Source organism: Bos mutus, chromosome 9, assembly GCF_027580195.1.
Source record: "Bos mutus isolate GX-2022 chromosome 9, NWIPB_WYAK_1.1, whole genome shotgun sequence".
Lineage (NCBI taxonomy): Eukaryota > Metazoa > Chordata > Mammalia > Artiodactyla > Bovidae > Bos > Bos mutus.
Genome location: NC_091625.1, coordinates 86,888,137 through 86,908,649, shown reverse-complemented (window position 1 = coordinate 86,908,649; position 20,513 = coordinate 86,888,137). Strand labels below are relative to the sequence as shown.

Genomic DNA, 20,513 nt, shown 5'->3' with positions numbered 1-20,513 from the left:
ATATTTCAGGATTTGCAGACCAGAGGCCTCTGCAACTGCTCAACTCAGCTGTGGAAGGTGTTCATGGAAAGGACATGAAGGAATGAGTGTGGCGGGAACTGCCCCTGGGACCCTAGGACCCTGCAGCACCCATGACACAGAAGTCCACCAGTGGGGGAAATCGTGCCAGGGATAACCTGCCTGCCTGCTAAGTCACTTCAGTCATGTCTGACTCTTTGCAACCCTATGGACTGTAGCCCACCAGGTCCCTCTGTCCATGGGATTTTCCAGGCAAGAATACCAGTGTGGGTTGCCATACCCTCCCCCAGGGACAGCTTGTGACATCCTAATCAGAGCATCACAACCCAGCCCCACAAGGTCAGAGGCACGACCACACTACTTGAGTGAGGAAACCCTATCATTTAAACATGGCTACTGATATGGTCCTGAGTCTGGTAGAGAAGGGACCTCCGGTCTTGATGAACTGGGCTCAGCTGAGAGGTCAGCTGTCATAGGATAGAAGTGATCGTGTGGTTTGGCATAAGCAGGGCCACAGGGAACAGATAAGATGACCAGCAGGGGACCAAGACCCGACAGCAGAACTGTGGTACCTTCCTGTCCTCTGCTCACCTCTGTGGTTACACAGGGTCCCCGTGGCCCCTTGGACCGAGGAAGCCACTCTACAGCAGAGGAGGGGGGCCTTAGCCTGTAACTGCAGGACCCACCCTCCTATCACATTCCCACCACCAGAGGCTACAAGGCAGGACCGGGCAGGGTTGGGATTCATAAACAGGCAGCTGAGGGAGCCCCTGGATAATTCCCCAGGTGATGAGTCACCCAGTGCTGGGGTTCGCAAACCAGGGCAGTGGTCAGAGGGATTCCTTTGGTTTTTCACATTGTCTTTGCCTGTTGTCACACCACAAACCTGGAGGTGCACAGAGACAGACGCCAAAAGGCCTGAAGAGATGAACAGATTTGTCTTCTGTAGATTTCCCCAACTCCTGTCTTAATCAATAAACATTATAGGCTGCCATCTCCATGGTTTGTGGACGATATGAATGTGGGACCAAAGGGTAGAAGTGGGGGTTCCCCCTCCTCACCCTCAGGCCCCATGTCACACTTTGGGTGACTGGGCTCTCATCCCTCCTGGGGACCAGGCTGGGAAGCTTTTGCTGGGGTAAGTCCTCAGGCAAGGGGATAAGATGCCAGTGGTGGAGAATGTGATTCAGGTCCCTTCACAGGTGGGAAGGTATTGGACGCCCTGGGCTTCTCGGGATGCAAAGATGTGGAATGAACTTAGTGAGCTGTGGGGCAGGAGTGTGGCCACTAAGGGGATGTGTCTGGGGAAGGGAGAGCCTTTCCAGGTGGCACGGGTGGTTTATAGCTGGTAAAGATGCCTGGGAGTCAAGGGCAGGGAGTCATGTCGAGGAGAAGGGTTTGCGTGAACAGATGAGATCAGTGGTGTGTGCTTTTCAGGGGGTGTCTAGGTTCCTCCCCACAGGAAGGTTGCCTGTCCCAGGCCTGCCACGGGGGCTCCCACTCCTGGAGGCATGGCTGAGGGGCTGGGAGCTTAGGGATGGCAGTGTTTCCTGCCATGCTCTCCTTGTCCTCTTGCCTCCCCACCTCCCATTGTCTGAGCATTGCTATTTCAACAAGTTTGCCCATTTGCTGTCTGAAAGTGGCCAACCAGCCCAGCAGGTGCCAACAAGGAAAGGAGCTCACCTAAGGATTGAGGAGGAGGAGGCGGAGGCAACACCACGGCCGTGGACTTTCTAACCAAGGCCAGCTCAGGTCCCACTCTCTGCTTATAATGCATCAACCCCACCCTCTCCCAGCAGGTTCACTGGGAACTCACCACGCTGCGCTTCGTGGACACAGTTGGGCAGCAGAAGCAGGACCAGGATGGCAAGACTGAAGTTGATGCCAGCAGCCCATGCCACCTGAAGCCCCAGGGTGACCCACTCTTGGGGAGGAGCCTGGTTGGCCAGTGGAGAAGGGAATCAGTCCCCAGAGTCCTCCCACTGGAGTCTCTCCTGGGGGCTCCCCCAGGCTCCCCACACCCTCTGTGGGACTGATGTTCCTCAAAAGTTCAGTGATCTGTCCCTCACCTTTCTTCTATCCATCCCCTTCTCTGGATCCCCGTGGTCCTTGTGTGTTTTTAGCGGCACTAACACCTGATAAGGGGCTTCCCAGGTGGCTCAGCAGTAAAGAATCCGCCTGTCAATGTGGGAGATGTCTGTTCCATCCCTGGATGGGGAAGATCCCATGCAGGAGGAAATGGCAACACACTCCAGTATTCTTGCCTGAGGAAATCCCATGGACAGAGGAGGCTGGCGGGCTACAGTCCACAGGACCACAGAGATACGACTTAGTGACTAAACAACAACTCCTGAGACAGGGGTTGGCGAGTCCTCAGCATGTACAAATTCAGGGTTACCTGCATGATCTCCTCAGGTCCTAAATGAATGTTTAGCCTCTCTTCATTCCCGTAGGTAGCGTTTCCCATTTACAAATGTGTAAATTGAGGCATGTCAAGATGAAGAAACTAGCAGAGTCAGAATTTTGTCTAGATTCCTGTTTCTGGAGGTATCTATAGTCCACATCTGTGAAACTGCTTCAGGTACTAATTTCAGTCTCTGTAGCCCTCCACCTCTGACCTCACGCCTGGGGATCTGGGGTGAGGCCGGGCGTCAGGGACATGCCTGGGGTAAGTCTGGGTGCCCAGGTCCCTGGGGCCTACACTCCTCACACGGGGCTGACCCGGCCCATCTCTCACGGCAGCCTCTGACTTCCTCCTGTTCTCCCAGTCCTTCCTCCCTGTGGTCTGAGTCTACCAGGGGCTTCCGGGTTGCCTCCTCTGGGGATTCAACCCAGGCTCCCGCCCCCGGCCCTTTTATGAAGGGAGAGTCTCCCTACTCAGCTCACCTGGCCCCACCAAGCTCTTGCCCCACCCAACCCTGAGTCCTGCCCACCCTTGTGGGTCTCTTGTCCTCCAACCAGCCTCCCAGCACAGGTCTGTCCCACAAAGAGACTCTAGTGAGTCTGTTGAGAACCTTCTTATCTCCTTTGCACCTGTTGATTCACAGAGTTTGCTGCTCTCCTTGAGTGGCAGCTTGTGTCACCCCAAGCTAGAGCATGGCGCCAGACTGCGTGTGAGTCAGGGCTTCTACCAGATAAGCCTGCCTGTGGCATTGCGGTCACACAACTCATCAAGATCCCAGGGACCTGCAGTGATTGTCTTAGCCTGGGCTGGTGTCACATGGAGATGGGGCAGAGCTGAGAGATTGGCTTCTCCCTGTGTGCCTGTGTGTGTGTGTGTGTGTGTGTGTGTGTGTGTGTGTGTGTGTGTTGGGGGGATGGATTGCAGGGAGTCTCCCGTCTGGAGCTCTGTTGGTTGTCAGCCCCAACCAATGCTAGGCATGGTCTCCAAATGTTGGCCAGCACACCAGACACTTTGCAATCTGCTGACTCTGTGCTGGGACAGGGAGCAAGCAATTCTGTGCCCATGGTCTCTAGGAGTAGTGTCTCCATTTCCCACAGTCCTCCAGTGCTCCAGATCATAAACCCTCTTGGTTTCTAAAACAGGAGTGGGGGTGTGAGGCTGCTTCTCCCAGCAATGCACCAGGGCTGGGGTGCCTTATGTAGGACCAAAACCTCCTGCTTCTTAGGCAGAATGCTCCAGTTTTTGATGACCCTTCCATTTCAGAGTACCTGGCCAAAGGGTCCCAACTAGATCCCTTCTTTTCTGTTCCTGCCCTTCTCACCGTGGTTCTTTCTCTATGCTGGTTGTAGAGGGAATGTTCTGCTGGTTTCAGGTCATTTTCTCAGAAAGAGAGCTGTTTTGTATGTGGTTGTAGTTTTGGTGTGTTCATGGGAGAGTGGAGCTCAGGGCGTCCTACTTGGCCATCTTGATTTTGCCTTTGTGTGATCAATGATCTTTCATGTTAGTATTGTAATTGTTTTGGGTGCCAAGAACCATGGGCACATTGCCATCCGATATGTGTGTGTGTCCTGACTGCTCTGTTGACCCGTCCATCTCTCTCCTGAGACTCCTGAGTCCCTGAGACACAGCAATATCAAAATTATGCCATTGACAGGAAGAATCACACATCTCTCACTTTAAATCCAAAGATAGAAATGGTTAAGCTTTTCAAGAAGGCACATCAAAGCCACGATCGGCCAGTAACTAGGCCTCTTGCCCCAAATAGTTAGTCAAGTTGTGAACGCAAAGCAAAGGAAATCAAAAGTGCTCCTCCAGTGAACTCACGAACGAGAAGAAAGCAAAACAACCTTACTGCTGATATGGAGAATGTTTCAGTGGTCTGGGTGAGAGACCACAAGAGCCACAACACTGCCTTAGGCCAAAGCCTAATCCAGAGCAAGGCCCTAGGCTTCAATTCTATGAAGGCTGAAAGAGGTGAGGAAGCTGCAGAAAAAAGTTGAAAGCCGGTAGAGGTGGTTCGGAGAAGGCAATGGCACCCCACTCCAGTACTCTTGCCTGGAAAATCCCATGCACGGAGGAGCCTGGTGGGCTGCCGTCCCTGGGGTCGCACAGAGTTGGACACGACTGAAGCGACTTAGCAGCAGCAGCAGTAGCAGCAGAGGTGGTTCATGAGGTTTAAGGAAAGAAGCCATCTTCCTAACATAGAGTGCAGAGTGGAAGAGCGAGGGTTGATGCAGAAGCTGCAGTAATTTATCCAGAAGATCTAATAAAATAATCTATGTTGATAGCTATCCTAAATTAGAGCTTTCCAGTGTAGAGAAAAGAGTGTTCTATTGGAAGAAGATGCCCCCGAGGACTTGCATAGCTAGCAAGAAGTCAGTTCCTGGCCTCAAAGACTCAAAGGATAGGCTGACTCTCTTGTTAGGGGCTAATGCAGCTGGTGACTTGAAGCTGAAGCTAAGCCTCACTTACCTTCTGAAAATCCTAGTGACTTTCAGAATTATGCTAAATCTGCTCTGCCTGTGCTCTGCAAATGGAACAACAAAGTCGAGATGACAGCATATCTGTTTACAACACTGATTACCAAAAATATTAAATCCACTGTTGAGACCTACTGCTCCCAAAAAAAGGATTCCTTTCAAAATATCACTGCTCATTGAGAAAGCACCCAAGGGCCCTGATGGACAAGTAATGAGATTCATGTTGTTTTCACACCTGCAAACACAGCATCCATTCTGTAGCCCATGGATCAAGGAGTAGTCATGATGTTCAAGTCACAGTATTTAGGAAATAGTTTCAGTAAGGCTATAGCCGCCACAAATAGTGATTCCTCTGATGGATCTGGGCAAAGTCAATTGAAAACTTTCTAGAGTGAATTCATGAAACATTTGTGATTCATGAGAAGAGGTTGAAATAACAACATTAATAGGAATTTAAAAGTTGATTTTAACCTTCTTAGATGACTTTGAGGGGTTCAAGATTTCACTGGAAGAAGTAGCTACAATGTGGTGGAAATAGCAAGAGAGCTAGAATTAGAAGTGGAGCCTAATGTGAACATGGGACTGATTGTTGCAATCTAATGGAGAAGACTCTTGAGAGTCCCTTAGACTGCAAGGAGATCCAACCAGTCCATTCTGAAGGACATCAGCCCTGGGTGTTCTTTGGAAGGACTGATGCTAAAGCTGAAACTCCAGTACTTTTGTGAAGAGTTGACTCATTGGAAAAGACTCTGATGCTGGGAGGGATTGGGGGCAGGAGGAGAAGGGGATGACAGAGGATGAGATGGCTGGATGGCATCACCGACTCGATGGACATGAGTTTGGGTGAACTCTGGAAGTTGGTGATGGACAGGGAGGCCTGGTGTGCTGCGATTCATGGGGTCACAAAGAGTCAGACACGACTGAGTGACTGAACTGAACTGAATGATAAAATTGGAATAAACGAGAGTTGACTCTAATGGATGAGCAAAAAAAGTGGTTTCTTGATATACAATCTACTCCTGGTGACGATTCTGTGAAGACTGTTGAAATGACAACAAAGGACTTAGAATATTAAGTTTAGAATAAATTTAGTTGCAAAGGCAGCAGGAGGGTTTGAGAGGATTAACTCCAATTTTGAAAGTTCTACTGTGGGTAAAACGCCGTCAAAGAGCATTCATGCGAAGAGAAATCTTCTGTGAAAGGAAGAGTCAAACAATGTGGCAAACTTCATTGTCTTATTTTCAGAAATTGCGCTACCCACCGCAACCCTCAGCAACCACCACCCTAATCAGTCAGCAGCCACAGACCTTGAGACAAGACCCTTCACCAGCAAAAAGATGATGACTCCCTGGAGGCTCAGATGATGCTCAACATATTTTAATTTAGAAACAAAGTGTTGTGTATTAAGGTCTGTACATTATTTATTTGCACATAAAGCTATTGCACCCTTAACAGAATTCCGTGTCAACATAACACTATATTGCAGTGGAAATGAAAAAGTTTGTGTGATTCCCTTTATTGTGAAATTCACTTTATCGCCCTGGTCTGGAACCCAGCCTGCAATGTCTCTGAGGTCTGCCTGTATTTACATGGCTTTTAGTCCACGTTTTCCAGCCTAGAACTAACACTGGGATGGCTGCATGGTAGGGTGAACATATGACCTAGTGTTGGGATATGGTGAAATATACATTTAAAAATCCAGAGAATTTAAAGATCACTCCACAACTGGACTGCATGTTTGTTTAGGAGTGATCTTTAAATTCTCTGTTTCCACAAGAAATAAAGCGTTATCATTGGTTTTATTTAGTCTCATAATGTGGAGGAATGGTGAAATACCATGACTTTTCTCCTGGATTAGAAAACAGGCATGAAGTACTTAACTCTTTTGCAATATTAATTTAAGGATCAGTATAAAGGGACGACCTGGTAGGCTGCAATCCATGGGGTCGCTAGGAGTCGGACACAATTTCGTGACTTCACTTTCACTTTTCACTTTCACGCATTGGAGAAGGAAGGGCAACCCACTCCAGTGTTCTTGCCTGGAGAATCCCAGGGACGGGGGAGCCTGGTGGGCTGCTGTCTATGGGGTCGCAGAGAGTCAGACATGACTGAGGCGACTTAGAAGCAGCAGCAGCAGCAGCATAAAGGGTTCCCAGGTGGCGCTAGTGGTAAAGAATTGGCCCGCCAACGCATGAGACACAGGAGACAAGGATTCGATCCCTGGGTCAGGAAGATCCCCTAGAGATGGAAATAAGGACCCACTCCAGTATTCTTGCTGTGAAATCTGATGGACAGAGGAGCCTGGTGGGCTACAGTCCATGGGGTCACAAAGAATCAAACATGACTCAGTGCCAATAGAGTAATAAATTATGAAGGGAATCAGTCAACGTAAAATTTTGTTCCATTGAAAATACACTGAAGTTGTTTCTCTGGACATAGAAAAAAATCCCTGAGTCCTGTAGTAACAGATGTATTTTTCCAGCAATATCATCATTTGTAAGAATAAGGTCACAATGCAGGGAAAAGTCTAATTTTCCAAAAATTAGAAGAAGACTGAAAGAGTTCTGTTTGTGAAGATCTCTTGTTCAAGTAGTCGAAAGTTTCAGTTCAGGGATTCCGTCACTCAGCACCAAGAGAAACTAGGTTTGAAAAAAATAAAGATGTTGAGGAGGATGCTCATCAGATTTGACAAGAGACTCGAGATGGTGCAGCCACTGTGTCATCATAACTGGTAGACAGACTTGAGACTCCTAAGGTCTGATCTCTTGGCTCTAAAGTGAACGCAGGAGAACAAAAGCAGCCAAGCAAAGATTCAGTCCTGAGGCCAACAGAGCACCTGTCAGGGGCTTCCTGGGAACACAGTCTCCTGCAGAAAAGAAACTGGTATTGGTCCAGGAAGCTGAGGAACTCCTGTCACTTTCCTGGGGCTGTCCTTCCCCAACCTCCCCTCCAGCCCCTCCCTCACTGAGGGGTTCCTATGTCCTCCACCCCCACCCCCACCCCAGGCCCAGCAGCTTCTAGACACCTCCTCCTTCCTTCCTGCATCACAGAGTCACCACAGGCCCTGACACCCTCTGCTTAGGCTCAGGACTGGAGCCAGTGAGGAATCAACCTGTTCCCTTTACTCAGGTCCGGATCCTCCCCGAGGTGGGCCTAAAGGACCAGGGAGCATGTCCTCGGAGGAGGGGTGTTGCTTCCTGACAGCCTTGGGGGGCTGCAGGCAAACCTCTTTCCTTCACTCCCCTCCAGCCTCTGAGCCAGCAGCACACACAGCTCTCAGGACCAGGGTCCCTACCCCCCATCTCTTCCTGGTCCCCCCAGCTGGGCGCCTCCACCCCAGCTCAAGCCCACCATCCCCAGGCACCTCTGCTCAAGGCAGAGCCTCTCAGTGATGGAGGCTCTGGGTACCCAGGAGGCTGGTGATGTGCAAGCCACAGGCTGAGTCACACCTGCTGCTGCTCTAGGAGCACAGCCCTGGCCTTACCTCTTTTCACAGTCTCTGCTGTGGGGCTCCTGCCTTGCCTGCTTGACCCAAGCTACTTCCTGTGAGAACGGGCCTTTGGAGTTGGGTCTGCAAAGGCCTTCCCACCCCTTCCTTGTGGGATGAGGGCCCGGCCCCTCTCATCTTGGCCCCTGGGTGGGTCCCCTCCCTGCTGACACATCATGTGGAGCCCCCATGCTGCTCTCAGCCCCCGTGAGTCCTGCCCTCGCCCTGAGTGCCTGCTGTTCTCACACCACCTACCGGGGCCCTGCCAGCCAGCAGTCTGTGCTCAGTCAGGGGACTTGGCTAAACCTTTTAAGCATCAATAGGCCCTCAGCCTTCCTGTGCCCCAGCCACCCCTCACTTCCCATTGTCATCTGACAGTGAGGAGCTATCAGAACTGAGGCCTGAGCTTGTCTGAGTTCTTGCTGTCAGGTTATATGAGGTCTCACTCACCTGGCTCATTTCCAGGATGAGGAGGTTCAGTGAAGGGCAGGGGTTGCATGGGATTCCCAAATCCAGGAGGAAGGGGTGGGAAGGTGTTTGCAGACCCTACTCCAAAGGCTTCTTCTAATATGCAGTGGCATATTAGAAGTGGGTCAAGCAGGCAAGCAGGAGCCCCACAGTAGAGACTGTGGGAAGGGGATAGGCCGGGCCTGTACTCCTGGAGCAGCAACAGTTGTGACTCAGCCTGTGGGATTCCCTTCCCTGTCCTCACACTAGGCCCTGTGCCCCCGCCTTCCCTCTGAATTCTGCCCTCAGTACCTCTTCTTGTAAAGGATCCAGGCTACGATGCCCTTTATGACAAAACTGACGAGAACCCCAGGGGCGATCCAGGTGACGTGACTGATGGGTGGGGCCGTGGGCTGCACTGTAGGTGGGACTGTGGTCGGTGATGCTGCAAGGAGAGTAAGAGTGAAGCCCTTGTCCAGACCCCAAACTTGGCAAATGCCTCCTCGCTCCCCTGACTCAGGTACTCCTATTATGCAGAAGTTTACACCCATCACATGGAGGCCCTTGAGATAGATCCCAGGCGAGACAGGGGGAAGAGAGGAGTCCACTCCTCATGGGGCTCTGACAGCTAATGGGGGAGCAGGGTTTCCAACACAGCCACTCAGTCCTACTGTGACATCAGAGATGGTGACCTGAGGATGGAATCCTCAGGAGCTGACAGCAGAGGTGGTATTGACAGATTTCCAGAAGAAGGATTGGTGACATTTGAAAGAAAATTCTGGAAAGAGGGTACAGTGAAAAATAAATCCCAGAAACCAAAAAGATGTCTACAGGTTTGGGATCAGCAAAAATCCATGTTCAGTTGTCCAAAGGCCTGTGCTGTGAGGAGAGCTGTCAGGAGGTAGAAGAAGGAGGATGACAGAGCATCCCGGATCATTGCTCTCCCAGGAACAACTCACCTCTGACGGATCACTTCCTCAAACACACACAGAGACACAAACACACACAGAGGGGTGGGTCCATGTCACCATGAGAGGAGTATCACTTTCTCTTCCTCTTCTCACTTACCCGTGGTCTTCAATATTTCCTTCCATCGCACCATGAAATCCTGAAGCTAACCCCGACAGTCTCCCATGGAGACCTTCTTCAAGAAGTTGGTCACAGCTCTGTCATTCTCCCACTTCTCTTTCATCCATCTGCCTCCAGGGTGATCCACTCTCCAGTGTCCATTCTCCGAATCAAAGTGGAGGATCATTACTCCATTCAAGCCAAACTGCCAAGATCCACTGACGTGTCTGTCATCCTCACAGCGACATGTCATCCTGGCCTGCAGGGTGCGAGGGTCTGCCCCCACCATGGGAAAGAAAGAGCTCAGCCTCTGGGCTTGATAGATTCTCTGCCCCACCTGGGTCCACCTCCCTTGGCCCAGCTAATGTGGCCCTGTGCTCTCCCCAGAGGCCACTCCTTCCACTGGACTACTAGGGAAGGACCAGTATTCAATTATATTTTTTACTTATAAACAGTGAATGTAGCTAAGCCCCTAATCTGGCCCTCCTGTACTTGGACTTTCTAACTCACCTCTGGGCATGTGTTTCTCAGTGTAAAGTCATGCATTTGGTCCTTGATCCAGTCCCTGATGTCTCTCAGTGTTTCGATCTGTGTTTCCCAGGCCTTTATGGTTTTCACTTCTTCTCCCAATACACTTGGGATTATGATCTTTGCATGACCACAATCATAGGAGAGAAAAACCTTTCCGTCCACCTGGCTTTGAATCTCACACCATGGATGTCCAGGTCTGGACTGAGGATCAACGGTGAAGTCAAAGGAAAGAGTGAGCATCTGTGAAAGCAAACCGCAGTGAGGGTGAGGTTGGAAGAAGACCCATAGCCCTCCACCCCAGTTCTGTGAGAGCACAGTAGGACTGCAGGTCTAGGCTGACAGAGCAGGATGGCCCGGCCTGCCCTCCCCAGCCCCTCATCCGGTACGACTGAGGAAGACGAAAAGCCTCAGTCAGGCAAGAAACACCACAACCCTGGATATGCCCCATTTCCACTCTGCTCACAAGCTCCGCACGTGGCACTAACCAACACATGCTTTTCCCAGGGATGGGCCAGGCTGGTTCAGAAGGAAAGGCCTAAACCCAGAGGACTGTCAGCTTCTCTCTGAGTGTCCTGTGAGAGATGCAGAGGATGAGGGGGCTGTTCCTGAGGAAGCGGATCACAGTCAGTGAGGCTGGGGTTGGGAAGGATGAGCTCAGAACCCAGAGCTGGGGAAGGGAGAGTTTATAATCACGGGTCACTGGGCTTAGCAAGGCTGGGGAGACATGGTAATCTCCCGCTAGGACAGGTCTTGGAATCCTGGAGAAAGGCCTGGCCCATCGGGCATGAAAGAGAAAATCCAGAACTTCCGAGGCAGGTGGTAGAGGAGGCGATCCAAGGCTCAGAGAAGTGAATCTGCCAGGGTGGACACGGTATGAAAGGGCAGGAGAGTGTGCAATCCACCAGCTCCATGGGAAAGCCTGATGGACTCTATGGAGCTCGAGAGGAAAGCGCAGATGAGAAGCATCTCCAACAGCTCAAGGTTGACTTTTGCAGAAGGTCAGGGATGGTGGTAGGAGACCGTGCTCCTGTGGGCTTCTACCAGGAACAGGGATGCAAGTTGTAGAAAAATCAGATTCCAAGTAGGGGTGCTCTAGGGCCGCAGAAAAGTAGGTGCAGTGGTCAAAGTGATTAGGGAGTCTCAATGCCAGCCAGGGCCTGACTGCAGAGAATATGATACTGGCTCATAGAACAGGGCGATCCTAAAGGCAAACAGATGGGCAGGAACCCAGATACAAACTGTACCATAGAAAGAATTAAAGAAAGACAGAACACAAAGCTGGATGATCAGGAAGCCAAAGGCAGCCATTCCTACCAAACACCTGATCCAGGCCCATTTTCCGGATCTGAGCCACTTCTCAGAAGGTGTCACCAGAGAAAGAAGCCATGTTCTAAAGAGGAGGGTCCTTTCATCACATCTAGTGCAAAAGTCCTTCCATTCTTTCCCAAAGAGCCACACGGTTATTTACTGGGGTAAGTGAACCTGCAGAAGCAGAAACTACTCTCACATTCACATTGCACCTAGTGTGTTTCTAATATCAGGCACAGGAATCATAGCATCATCATGGTCCCCTAATTGTTGAAGCCATGCTTGGAGTACCAGGCCATCAGTGGACAGCAGTCCCAGGTTCTGCTTACAGTGGTTATCACTGGGTCCACAGACCACACAGCGGTCATTTCACATGCCCTGGCCTTGTGATAGGCATGGAGACCTGAGTAGCTAGTAGATTATCATGGGGTGAAGACTACTGTAGTAGTCAATTCCAGATTCAAACTTCAGACCCTACTTCCCCATCCCCAATAGTATGTGTGTACAACATCCTGGAGGAAATACAGAGACAGGTACCAATCTACAACCTCTCGAGGGCTGCAGGGGTGTGGTTCCTATCCTATCTCCATTTAATACCACTGTGGCCTTAGGTTTCCTGTAATGGTACAGAAGAAATACTTGAGGCTTTGCGGACCCTAGGTCTCTGCTGCAACCTGCTGTCCCAGCACAAAAGCAGTCACAATAGGTGAATGATGGGCATGGCTGGAGCTGCTTCTTGGGCAGATGACCCAGCAGAACTGGTGACATCAGAGGTATCTGTGGCCAGAAAGGTGCTACGTGCCATTTTCTATGTGAAGGCTCACAAAACAGACCCCGAGTGTCCTGAAGCTAGGCCATGCCACTTGCAGTGGGGAAAGTCACACCATTTAAACGTGGCTCCTGGTGTGGTCCTGGGGCCTGGCAGAGATGAGGCCTCTGGTCAGGGACTGGGGTTGCCCATCGTGATGTGTGCTCATCAACCCCTAGTCATTAGTTCAGCTAGGCCAGCCGTCATAGGATAGAAGTGGTTATGTGTTTTGGCATAAGCAGGGCCACAAGGAATAAACAAGACCCACATCTCTGGCCTAGATGTGACCCCAGAGTTGTTATATGGCCACTATCCTCTGCTCACACCCGTGGATTCCTATATGGCACTTTGGACCAAAGTAGCTACTCTGTAATAAAGGAGTGGGGGGCATTACCCCATAACTGCTGGATGGTTTTTATTTATCTAAGAAAAAGTACTGCATGTTGAAGATAAATCATTCTCAACACTAGTGAAAGAAAGCAAAACTTTAAAGGTGAATCAACTGCATTACCTTGTAGAAGTTAAGAAAATAAAAAGCAGTTGGTGGTAAGATTGTTAGTTCAAATATGTGTGTTTAAACAATTTTTAAAACTATTTTGTAAAAATATACCTATACCTCAAAGGCTGCTGCTAAGTTGCTTCAGTCGTGTCCGACTCTGTGCGACCCCATAGACAGCAGCCCATCAGGCTCCACCATCCCTGGGATTCTCCAGGCAAGAACACTGGAGTGGGTTGCCATTTCCTTCTTCAATGCATGAAAGTGAAAAGTGAAAGTGAAGTCGCTCAGTCGTGTCCGACTCTTTAGCGACCCCATGGACTGCAGCCTACCAGGCTCCTCCATCCATGGGATTTTCCAGGCAAGAGTACTGGAGTGGGATGCCATTGCCTTCTCCGACCTCAAAGGCAACTATGTGTAAAATATTTACACAAACATTTTCAGTTCAAGCTAATAAAACTGCTATTGAGAAAGTATTCCACATCATTAAGTCTGTCTTCAAAGTTCAGATGCTAAAGCATTCCTAAGGCACGTGTTCTGGAAGACAAACGTGCTTCTGTGATGCTGGGTGATGTATGTGACTGGCTGGCTCCAAATGGGCCTCGAAAGGCACCTTCCTCCTGATGCTGGGGGACTGTGAGAGGAGAGTCAGACACAGGCCCCCAGGGCTTCATGCAGCTCTGTGAGACACTGGGCCAGCTGCTGGAACTCCACCTCTCCTCTGGATCGAAGGCCCAGCACAAGCCAATACAGCAAATAGTTCATCAGGACAGTTGATAATCTGGGCTATTTGGTAACCCTCTTTCAGGTACTGGGCCACATCCAATGGGTAGATGTTCACTTAGGGCGTTTGGCCAGAGTCATAAACACGTGGGCTCTTTTAGTAGCAGCATGCTGACTTCTTAGTTGTGGCATGCAGGATCCAGTTCCCCCACCAGGGATCGAACCCAGGCCCCTGCACTGGGAGTGTGGAGTCTTAGCCACTGGATCACCAGGGAAGGATGGAGAACTCATTTTTAACCAGACTCTCAAAAGCCATCCATCGATCCCGTGATTTTGTTGTTCCCCAGACAGTGAGAGTCCATGGGAACAAGACTTGGAGAGGGATTGGCTTTGCTCTTAACTTGAAGTTGTCATCAATGACAGAGATCCTAGCTGCCAGGTCTTTGTGGATGACTTCTCTTCTGACCAGGTAGCTCATTCCACAGGCAATCTGAGCAGCCATGTGAACTAGGTTTTGTTGAGAAGCTGCCTGCAGACTATTGGCCTCTACATATTTGCACTGTCATAAAAACAATTTAAGATACCCCCAGTTCATGTAAGGCAATCCACCATGGGCTTTTCCCCTTCTTCTATTCACATGTGGCTAATAGGAAGATTTCTGTGATGAAGATATCATAGTTCACAACTTTCAGGGAGCATCGCTGTCAGCTGAATTTCACAAGCTGGATCTCTAACTGTTTTTACAAATGCTTGTTGGTCTTTATCTGGATCTTTTTCATCTACATAAACCCCATGGATACTACACCAAAAGGTACCTTCTTAGAGTACATCTTTTGAGTTCCTCTCCCTGGATAGATATTTTGAAATCATTCACCTAAGCTCTGGCCTCCAAAAGAGCGACACTTCTCAAGTCGAACGCCTCTAGCCACAAGGTTGGATAACGGGAGATGGGAGTTGCATTGTTGGGTGTGTTGCCTCTCACATACTGAGACATCTGGGAACGACTGGGACTGAGACAGCCCTTGAGAACTACTGCTGGTGCTGATGCTATCTTCAAGTTCAATCCTTTTCACACTATGAACATGCAAAACAGCTAATACTAGTACTACAAGAAATATAACTGGACAGCAAATCTCTAGGCTGATATAAAACACACGTGTAGACATGGCTGGAGCTGCATGTACAGGATCATAAATGGGCTCCTCCACTGGTCGTTTTGTCCAAGGCTGAAGTTTTCCTTCCTTGATTTCTGGATGGCAACTTTTCCTTCGTTTCAACTCTAAGATGTGAAGCTTTTTGAAGTTACTGTCAAGTTGAGGTGCATTTAGTGTCGTAACTTCAGAATCTACTTTGCCAGGACAGGACAGCTCGAGCCCAAACACTGATACAGTGCATGGGAGTTCTGGGGCTAAGGGGAGCCAGGGAGGCAGGCAGCCTAGCGGACCCGAGCGGTACTGGCGGCGGCCTGCCAGATCCCCATCCCAGGGAGACCACCCTGCACATCCATCCTGCTGTGAGTGCCTGCCTCTACCACCCAGGAGAAGCCAGGCCACCTGATGCTGCCCACCTGGCCCGAGGCCTTGAAAGGTGAATAGCTCCTACCCCGGCCACCCTGCTGGTGTTAACTGATCCATGATAAAGAGCGCTGGTCCTTCAAGGGCCTAGAGCAATAGAGAAGGGACCTATTCCCTTCAGCAGTAGTAAGAAGGGACCAGAGAGCAGTAGGGAAGGGACCTACTTCTCTTCAGCAGTAGTAAGAATGTTCCAGAGAGCTGTAGGGAAGGGACCTACTTCCCTAAGTAGTAAGACGGGACCAGAGAGCAGTGGGAAGGGACCTGCTGGTCCGTCAAGGGCGGAGAGCTGTAGGGAAGGGACCTATTTCCCTTCAGAAGGAGTAAGAAGGGACCAGAGGCAGTAGGGAAGGGACCTACTTCAGTTCATCAGTAGTACAAAGGGACCAGAAGGGGCTCTATGCACAGATCAAGTACTGAGTTCAGTTGCTCAGTCGTGTCTGACTCTTTGTGACTCCATGAACCGCAGCACACCAGGCCTCCCTGTCCATCACCAACTCCCAGAGTCCACCCAAACCATGTCCAATGTGTCAGTGATGCATCCAACCATATCATCCTCTGTCGTCCCCTTCTCCTCCTGCCCTCAATCTTTCTCAGCATCAGGGTCTTCTCAAATGATTCGGCTCTTCACATCAGGTGGCCAAAATATTGGAGTTTCAGCTTCAACATCAGTCCTTCCAATGAACACCCAGGACTGAACTCCTTTAGGATGGACTGGTTGGATCTCCCTGCAGTCCAAGGGACTCTCAACAGTCTTCTCCAACACCACTGTTCAAAAGCATCAGTTCTTCGGCACTCAGCTTTCTTTATAGTCCAACTCTCACATCCATACGTGACTACTGGAAAAGCCATAGCCTTGAGTAGACGGACCTTTGTTGACAAAGTAATGTCTCTGCTTTTTAATATGTTGTCTCAGTTGGTCATAACTTTTCTTCCAAGGAGTAAGCATCTTTTAATTTCATGGCTGCAATCACCATCTGCAGTGATTTTGGAGCCCCCCCAAAAATAAAGTCAGCCACTGTTTCCACTGTTTCCCCATCTATTTGCCATGAAGCGATGGGACCAGATGCCATGATCTTCGTTTTCTGAATGTTCAGCTTTAAGCCAACTTTATCACTCTCCTCTTTCACTTTCATCAAGAGGCTCTTTAGTTCTTCTTCACTGTCTGCCATAAGGGCAGTGTCATCTGCATATCTGAGGTTATGATATTTCTCCCCGCAATCTTGATTCCAGCTTGTGCTTCTTCCAGCCAAGTGTTTCTCATGATACATATGTATGTATGTATATGTATCATGTATATGTATCATGATACATATACATGATACATATACATATATATGTATATACATACATACATACTCTGCATATAAGTTAAATAAGCAGGGTGACAAATTACAGCCTTGACAGCCTCCTTTTCCTTTTTGGAACCAGTCTGTTGTTCCATGTCCAGTTCTAACTGTTGCTTCCTGACCTGCATACAGGTTTCTCAAGAGGCAGGTCAAGTGGTCTGGTATTCCCATCTCTTTCAGAATTTTCCACAGTTGATTGTGATCCACACAGTGTAAGGCTTTGGCATAGTCAATAAAGCAGAAATTGATGTTTTTCTGAAACTCTCTTGCTTTTAGGATGATGCAGCGGATGTTGGCAATTTGATCTCTGGTTCCTCTGCCTTTTCTAAAACCAGCTTGAACATCTGGAAGTTCAAGGTTCAGTATTGCTGCAGCCTGGCGCAGGAGGCGGCTGCTGCGACGGCGCAGAAGGGCAGATCATGGGCTTGCGGTTTTCAGGGCGGCTCTGGGTCCCTTTCCCGGGCTCCAGGACTCCCACTTCCCAGGGCCGGGCTGAGCCCTGGCGGGCCTCAACAGCATTTCCTGTACGTTCTGGCCCCCTTTTCTCCCAAAGTCCCCGCATTACTGCTTCACCAAGGCACCCCTGTTCTAGCCCGGAGAGCCCGCAAGTAGCCCAGGGGAGCCTCCGAGGTGTAAAGGACCCAGAGGAGGGAAAAGAGGAGAGGGCGGCGGCGCCACCCCGGAAGAAGTTTCGCGAACCCGTGCGCACCCAACTTCCCCGCGCCGCGCCCCCACTTCCCGCGCAGGTTCATCCCGGAACTCACCGCCGCGCGTCCCGCTGAACCAGACAATGAGAAGCAAGTCCAGGAAGCCAAGACGGGTCTCAGGGCCACCTATCTCTCCCTTTGCCATCTGTATCTCCATTTTGCAGGAGTGGAGGATGGCAGGTCAGAGGAGCGGATCCTCTCTGGGGCGCTGCCGGCGTTGCTCCGCCCGGGCGCCCCGCCCCAGGGCCAGGCCGGTGAAGTCATTAACCTGCAGTTTCCCCAGACTGCTAGCTCGCGACCAGGATGTTGCCACTTCCTCCTCTTCCCACTTGTTTGAGCGTTTCGTGGTCTGATAGCCAGAATATTCCTAGTTAGATCATTTTGTCATTTTGGTCTCCCTAATTAATAGAAATTGATCAGAGGTCGTCAGGGAAGAATTTCTGGCAAGAAGGTATTGGAGGGGAGAGCTCAGGGCTTCATACTTCCCCATCTTGAGCTTGCCTTGAATGATCACTGACCTGTTCGTTGTATTGAGTTTCCTTAGGGTTTTCCATACCATCTTATGAAAACTTGAAGAAACTTTTCTGCCAACCCAGTTATTGTTTCCGGTGCCAGTTCAGGTGGCAAACTTAATTGATAAACGTCCTCTGTGTCCTGACCGTTCCACTGACCTGCCCTTCTCTCACCCTCTCCCTCTCCTCCAGCTTCCTGAGTCCCATAGACACAGCAGTATTGAAATTAGGTCAGTTCATCACTCTGCAAGTAGCTTCGGTCCCATTTGTTTATTTTTCCTTCAAAATTTCAATGCCAATGCATTTTGAAGAAGGATTCTGTGTAATTCTACAGGTTGTTTGCCCCTCCTTTTTTTTTTTTTTTGTATAATTGTATAACTTTGGAAATTACAGAAGTTATAATGATCCAGTATTATTTGTCATTCAAAAAAAAAAAAAACAAAAAAACTAACTTTCTCTTCCTCCCAGCAACCATCTAAGGGGAATTAAAGTTCCTGACAGAAGGCCCGTTCACAATGGCTTCTACTCTGGTAGGAACAGAAAACAAAAAGATGAGGAAAAGCAATAAAGAAATGGGTCCTCATCAAACTTACATACTTTTGCACAGCAAAGGAAACCATAAAACAAAAAAGGCTAACTACAGACTGGGAGAAAAGACTTGCAAATGATGCAGCTGACAAGGGCTTAATTTCCAAAATATACAAAAAACTGTTACAACTCAGTAATAAAAACGGGGAACCCAATTAAAGAATGGACAGAAGATCTAAATAGACATTTCTCCAAAGAAGGCATACACAAGGCCAATAGGCATGTGAAAAGATGCTCAATATCAATATTTATTATTTTTAATTAATTTAAATTTTTATTTTATATTGATTGGAGTATATAGTTGATTAAAAATGTGTGTTAGTTTCAGGTGTATAGCAAAGTGATTCAATTAAACATATACATGTATCTATTTTTTTACAAATTCTCTTCCCATTTATGTTATTATAGAATATTGAGCACAGTTCCCTATGCCACACAGTAAGTACTTGTTGGTGATCTATTTTAAGTATAGTAGTGTGCATATGTCAATCCTAAACTCCCAGTTTCTCTCTCTCCATCACCTATCACCTCTGGATATATGCCCAGGAGTGGGATTGCTGTATCATATGGTAGCTCTGAACCTGCCTGCAATGCAGGAGACCTGGGTTTAATCCCTGGGTCAGGTCCTGACCCAGACAGTAGGAGCCATTTGGCTTTTTAACAAGTAGGATAGGCGTGTTATAAGGAGAGTGAGTAGGGCACAAGAGACCCTGACGCAGCAGCTTAGAGATGTTGGGTTTTAATCCCTGTTGATGTATTTGGGAAATAGGATATTGAGGTTGATTGGGAAACTTTGTTGGATCTTTTAGACAAATATAAATGGGAGTATGGTGGGAGTATCCCAGACTATAGGGTTTACAGACGAGGAGGGTAATGGGGGAGGTGAAGAAATAGTAGGTTCGAGAAGGAGTAGCCAGGCCAGGTCAGGAGAAAGATTTGGAACAGTGAGGAAAGCCTAGAATTTGGAGAGTAGATCTCTTCCAAGGATTGGAGTGGGGCATTTTGGGAGTACGAGGAAAGAATGAGAGAAAGCGATATTTTGAAGTGTGCAAGGCAGAGGCTTGGTAATCTGTGGTGTAGGCGCTAAACCGTCAACCCCACGACAGAGATCTGAAAGACTTTAGTTTTTCTGGAATAAGCAGGCGTGGCAGAACAGGTGGCCCCTGTGTTGATAAGAAAAGAGATGGGCTTCCCTGCCACTGTGAGATACCCTGGACTCCATAAAGGTGATGAGAGTTGGGGCCTGGGGCTCTGGGCACCTTCAGTCTTCAGCGGCCAGTTCGAGGAGCCTGGGCAGAGCTGGGTCTGAGGACTCCTGCTTGGGACCGGGAGGAGATGTCCGGATCCCTAGAGAGGATTAGGGCAGTCCACCTTCCAATGTCCCTTTATGCCACAATTAGGACATGGACCCGGAGGGGACCTGGGCTTTGGGCATGAGCAGGCCCAGTGCCCTTCTTTACTGCACTTGTAACAGGGCCTAGATGATTTCTTTTCTCTGTCAGAGGATTAAGGTTTGGAGCTGTGTAGAGCAGAGGTTCAGAGATGATATTTAGCCTGATCTCTTTGAGCGTTACTAGTTTTGCCTGTTCTTCCCACTTATTGAAAAATTTTAAAGCCAAATTTAAAAGATCTCGTTGAGAGGTTTGAGGGCCTTCCTCTCTGCCTTTTTTTAGCTTTTTTTGAATGTCTGGGGACGATTGGGAAATAAAGTGGGTATTCAGGACAATAGTACCTTCTTTTGAAGTTGGATCTAATTTTGTATATTTTTGTGGGGACAGAATTCTAGCTAGGTTAACAGAACAATGCCTTCTGTTAACCTAGCTAGAATTTGTGCTGCATTTTCATCTGGTCTTTGAGTTATTTCTCTGAGTGTATCAAAGTTAACAGCCTTATGTCCTGCTTTTTGGAGGGCTGTAGTAAGGCAAGTCACCATGTGATTATGGGCTATTTACCCCAGATGCCCTGCCTGGTAGGCCCAATCAGGGTTGTCCCTGGGAATGGCAGCTAGGTCTACAG

General features: G+C 49.1%; 2 pseudogenes; both read right to left on the bottom strand.

Annotated features, from left to right (window-relative positions):
• Positions 1–6,263: 6,263 nt before the first annotated feature.
• LOC102269878 (UL16-binding protein 3-like) lies at positions 6,264–20,507 on the bottom strand (annotated as a pseudogene).
• On the bottom strand, positions 10,671–16,785 carry LOC138989219 (tyrosine-protein kinase RYK-like; annotated as a pseudogene).
• Positions 20,508–20,513: the final 6 nt, after the last annotated feature.